The 6,069-nt window shown below is 45.6% G+C and overlaps 1 pseudogene; it reads right to left on the bottom strand.

The window, feature by feature from the left end:
• Window positions 1-3,261: 3,261 nt before the first annotated feature.
• LOC131422023 (transforming protein RhoA-like) lies at window positions 3,262-5,348 on the bottom strand (annotated as a pseudogene).
• Window positions 5,349-6,069: the final 721 nt, after the last annotated feature.

Below are 6,069 nucleotides of genomic sequence, written 5' to 3'. Positions count from 1 at the left end.
GGGCGCGCACCGACGCACCACTTCTCTGGCCATGCTGAGGCCACGTCCCACATACAGCAACTAGAAGGATGTGCAGCTATGACATACAACTATCTACTGGGGCTTTGGGGGAAAAAATAAATAAAATAAAATTATATAAAAAAATAAAATAGACTGCTGAGTCCAAAGGATGGGTCTGAATTCCAAGGGAATTCAAATTCTTTCCAGGTCTATTCAAGAGGAAAATAGCTACTGTCTTTATCTGCAATATTGTTGCCCTGGGCACAATCCTAAAAATAGGAGGGGCTATTATTTTTGAAGTACTCGCCCCTCTGCTAGGTAGGGTGTGAAACATTCTGTGAGGATCATTTAATGTAATCCTCACAAGATTCCATGAGGCAGATACCACTGTTAGCCCGATTTAAAGATGAGATGAGGAAACCAAGGTTTTGGGAGGCAAAGTGACCAGCCCCAGGTCAGACATCTGGGCAGAGAGCCGGCCAGATTCAAACAGTCTGATGCCAGGTCCAAGGTCTTCAGTTTTAACTGCCCAGCAAGTTAAAGTTAAAGACAGACTATTTGATATTCCAGCTGGGCTAAACAAATCTGTGATGTATGGTTGTTGTAATGAACTCACAGATCATCCAGTAAAGACTTTTTCATGCTGGAAAGGAACGCAGGATAAAGATGACGTCTGCTCCGAAATCTCTCCCAACTTTCCTAGTCTTTTTCCCAGTTAGGGCTTCCAGTCGTTGTGAGAAAAGACACAGTAAAATGGAAGCAGAGAAGAGTCAAGTACCTTGCTCAAGTCACATAGGTGATTCATGGCAAAGCCAGCCTTGAGCTCAGCCAGGCAAGGTGACATCTGGGTAGTCACCTGCTGCATTGGCTCTTGATAACTTTCTTACGAACACATCCCTGTTCTCTTGTAGCTCTGACTTTCTAAGACACTATTGCAGGGTCCTGGTTATCTGCGCAAGACCTGTTATCATTCAGAACTGGGTGTGAATGCTGGCTAGTTATGTGGCCCTAGGCAAACTGCTGTACTTCTCTGAGCTGTGATTTCTCCATCCGTAAAAAGGAGACTGTAATATCACGTACCTTCTGGAATGTTGTTGTGGCTACAAATTAGCTAAAAGCTGTGTTAGATTTTCAGAAAACTGCCTTTATTCTATTAGTAGGTGGAAAAATTAGCTGGTACAGAAAGAAAGTTTAGTCAGCTGGAGAGAAGAGAGAAACTGAGTGCCACCCAAGGTTACTGGTGGCTCCTCTGGGAGTGAACCTGGATACAGTGAGAGAAAGAATACTCTAGTCTGAACTAGAGCCAGACTCTGCCGCCTACTTGAGACAGATTATGCCACCTTCTGAGGTGTGTATCTTCGGGCATAAAATCAAATTCCTATTTACTCAGCCCAGCTCTCGGGAGGAGGTACTGGGATACTGTTATGAGAGGTTTGGGGATTCGATCGGAGATGTAAAAGACACTTTCCACTCCAAACAAATGGACTGAAGGTATATTTTATTATATAGAGGATAGTAAAGGCGATAGTCCGCAAACAGATCCGAATAGGTCAAATAATAAGAGGGAAAAAACACCAACTCGACTGGACAGGGAAAACATCCACATCGGCTGAGATAGCAGCAGATCCGAATAGGTCATATAATAAGAGGGAAAAACATCAAATCGATCGGAAAGGGAAACACCAGATCAACTGAAGGGAAATGACACAAATCAACCGGAAAGAGAAACACCAGGTTGACCGAAAAGAGAACACATCAAATCAATTACTTCATATCAAATCAATTACTTCACATCAAATCAATTGCTCACAACATCCACGCCCCACTGCCAGGAGAGCCCTGTCAATCGACGCGGCTGGGCAAGGATCACACGTCCTGGGCAAGGTGTCCCTTCCACAGGTGGAACTCGCACCAGGTCTCAGTTTCCAGCAGTTTATATAAGCAGTTACAGAGTTTACAGAGCAAGCATCTAGTGTTCCCATGCACAAATGGTTATCAGTGGCGTACGTGCACTGAGCCCCCTGGCTAACGTCCCAGCCCAGTAATTGTGTACGTGCATTGTTCTCTTTGGTTATCGTCTTAGCCCGGCACAGATGGCCAGTCCATCCCGCGCTACGTCGCTCCAAGAGCCTTGAAATGTTACAACTTGCAACTCTCTCCGTGGGAGAAAGGCCAGTTCCCGGGAAAAGGCCAGTTCCCACCACACAGAAAGCAGCTTTGTATTTCTTTGTGTGCTGGGGGCTATAGGTCAATGGAGCAGCCAAACATGGCTATACTCATGTCAAGACAGATACGTGGGACCGAAAACGGGTGATATGGCCGTCTTTTATTAGAGAAACTGACACAACGGGAATTTTAAGAATGAATTTTCCATCTGACATTTTCGAATACACTTTCTTTTTAAAAAAACAATACACATTCTGCAGGGATGACAAATAGCAGTATTAGGAAATCCAGTTATACAAAAAATACTACATCTAGTCTGGGGTAGATATACTTATTTTTGGTAATACACATTGAGTGGCACTAATTACGAAGTAACTGTAAGGTAACTAATATGGAACCACAGAGCTGTAACTTTGCCCCAGCTGTATGGACTTGGGCCTTTCTGGCTGAGCACACTTGCAAAAAACTGGATCCCAGAGCGAAGCCAATGAAATCTGTTAAGGAGTAAAGCTCCGAAGTGGAGACTCACCCGAGGACCTTGCAGCTGACAGGACATGTGAGTTATAAAGTAGTTACAGCCTAATTCACAAAAGTTACCAATTGTTTCTCTTTCTAGAAAGAAGCAAGAAGTTAAGAAATTCCTTGAATTAGCGCTGGGTGTGTCAGGTGAGAGAGCAGAGGAGGGCTGTTAGGGTGATGTCAGAGGGACCCTCAAGGCCAGATGAGTTGGACATCATTAATAACCATGGTTAGAGGCAGCCCTGATGGCTAGTGGTTAAGGTTCGGCGCTCACCACTTCGGCGGACCGGGCTCACTTCCTGGTCACGGAACCCCCCCTCCCGTCTGTCAGTCGCCATGCGGCGGCGGCTCACATAGAAAAACGAGAACAACTTACAACTAGGATATACAACCATGTACTGGGACTTTGGGGAGGAAAAAAAAATCATGGTGGGCTTCTAAATACTGATAGCAAGATGACTTCTGATTTGTAATCTTAGGTAAATTATAGATAAAAGAAAAAGGCCAGCAATCATCCACTAAGATTAATAAACAGCACTTTGAAATTAACTGCATGAAGGCTTATCCTTGCAGCGTTTACAAGACAAGGCACGTGGATTCTTTCTTCCCACCTCTGGCTTGCAGAGCAGCTCTCACGGCCATTTCAAAAACCTCCCTCACTTCATCTTTGGTCTTTGCTGAACAAGAGCCCCAATCCTGTTTGCCAAATCCCCGCTGTCTTCTGGTTTACTGGCTTCTGCGTCATCTCAGCTAGCTCCCGTTTCGTGTGCTCATCATTCCAAAGATCCTTGTTCCCAACCAGGATGATGGGCACGTTGAGACAGAAATGCTTGACTTCTGGAGTCCATTTTTCTGGGATGTTTTCTAAACTATCAAGGCTGTCAATGGACAACTCTATGTGCTTCCCATCACTTCCATATCTGTCACGTAGTTCTCAAACACCGTGGGTGCATGCGCCTCTGGGAATTGGTCTTTGCTAAAGATGCTGCACAGAGCTCACTGGCCACTGGGGAAGACAGCAATTAATCAAACAGTTAATTACAAACGGAAACAGGTGCTATAATAAAAAATACAGAGACAACAGGGGCCCTGCCTTAGAATGGGGAGGTGGTTAGGGAAAGCTTCTATATCAGCATCTATTGCTCTGTAACAAACTATCCCAAAACTCACTGGCTTAAAACAACCACAGTCATTTAGTTTGTCCACAAATCTGCAATTTGAGCAGAATTTGGCCTGGACAGCAAGTCTGTGCTCCACATGGCATCAGCAGGGGTGGCTTACCTGGGATTGGAGGGTCTGCTTTTTAAAAAAGATATAATTTATATACCGTAAAATTCACCACTTTAAACTGTACAATTGTATTCACAAGGCTGTGCAACCATCATCGCTATCTAATTCCAGGACATTTTCATTTCCCTAAGAAGAAATCCTGGACCCCTCAGCAGTCATTCCCCACGCTTCCGTCTCCCCAGCCCCTGGCAACCACGAGTCTACTTTCTGTCTCCATAGATATTCATATTCTGGACATCTCATATGAATGGAAGCATACAATATGTGGCCTCTTGTGTCTGGCATCTGTCACTTGATGTTGTCAGGGTTCTGGAGAACCTGCTTTAAGATGGCTCAGTCACGTGGCTGGCAAGTCGGTGCTGGCTGTCAGCTGTGGGTTCCCACAGTGAGCCTCCCAGGAGAGCCAGGCAGAAGTTTTTCACCTAGTCACATGGTGTCACTAGCTTCAAAAGTCACCTAGTGTCACTTTCACGGTAGTCTCAAGCTCACCTGGATTCAAGGGAAGGAAACACAGACCACACCTCTCAACTGGCAGAGTGTCGAAGTCACCTTGTAAGAAAAGCTTGTGTCATGCAAGGTATAATCGTGGCTGTATTTGGAAAATACAGCTGCCACAGCTTCCCTGAGGAAGTGATGTTTGGGCTGAGAGCTGAAGGACAAGTAGGTGTTAACTAGGCACAGTGGCGGAAAAGCATTCTAGGAACGTGGAACAGCATGTGGAAAGGCCTGAGGTGGCACCATGAGCACATTCGAGGAAGTGAAATCAGGCCTGAGTGGCATGGGCAGAAAGGAGAGGCACAAAGTGAGTCTGAAGGGGCTGATCCTACAGGACTTGTCTGTCGTATGCTTTAAATGTCTGTTGTTTCCACTCAGCTTTGGCCATTCTTCCAGAATGAACAGCACCCTCAAGTTCCCTTGGGGAACTGTTTACGCCCCCCACCGCCCCTTTCAGTGGGGCTGCAGGAGTGGGCATAAGACCCAGGTCTAGCCAGTTAGGACATTGCACACAACCCCACCAGCCTCAGAGATTGGTTCAGAAATGGACTGGGGGGCCGGCCCCGTGGCTTAGCAGTTAAGTGTGTGCGCTCCGCTACTGGCGGCCCAGGTTCGGATCCCGGGCGCGCACAGACGCACCGCTTCTCTGGCCATGCTGAGACCGCGTCCCACATACAGCAACTAGAAGGATGTGCAGCTATGACATACAACTATCTACTGGGGCTTTGGGGGAAAAAAAAAATTTAAGAAATGGACTGGGGACCCAAGCAGCGCCAATGAGACTCTAACCCGAGACATCGGCTGCAGCTGTTGGACGAGGGATGTGCTCTTTCTTTGGGGTCACTAGGCAGGATGTAGCTGGAAGTGCTGGGTGTCATCTATGGCTCCGAGTGAGAAGAAGCTGACTGAGAATGACACCAACAAAGAGAAAAGCAGAACCAAGCGATAGAGCTAGTTGAGCTCCTGGACCATGAAGCCAAATCTACCGCTGGACATTTTAGATACACGCGTCAATAAATTTTGGTTTAAGGTAATTGGAACTTTCATCTCTTGTAATCAAGAGTCCTGTTTAAACTCACCGTTAGGATTCTGGCCATCCTCCTGCTCATCCTCCAGGAGGCCGTCAGCACTCCATCTGGCCTCTTCCTTCACGTGTGTGTGTGTGTGTGTGTGTGTGTGTGTGTATAAGATCAATAAATTTTTTATTGCTTCTCAGTCTAAACGTCAGATTAAATTTGGTGTTCAAACATAAATTTTACAGAACATTTATAAGAACATTTGTACAGAACATTTATAAATATTCCTTCTTGAATAGAAATGAGATGTAATAACACCAATTGTCGTATTGGTCCATGATGCATCAAATAGAAAATAGATGACAGTTTATGGGGCCGTTTAAAATGTCCAAATAGATCACTGGAAGATTTGTCTAGATTAAAGACCTCCCTCAGTCTCTTTCAGTGGACAGATGGATCTCGGGCATATTTGGGCAGGTTTTTCCAGAGTAAGGTCAGATCAGCAGCTATCTGTCTGACTGACTTTCCCTCCATTCCTTACTCCCTCCACTAAAAACAAAAAACCCTCCTGATTGATTAGACT

This window comes from Diceros bicornis, chromosome 26 (assembly GCF_020826845.1).
Source record: "Diceros bicornis minor isolate mBicDic1 chromosome 26, mDicBic1.mat.cur, whole genome shotgun sequence".
Taxonomy (NCBI): Eukaryota; Metazoa; Chordata; class Mammalia; order Perissodactyla; family Rhinocerotidae; genus Diceros; species Diceros bicornis.
The sequence above is the reverse complement of the archived record's forward strand: the minus strand, read 5'-3'. Positions and strand labels throughout refer to the sequence as shown.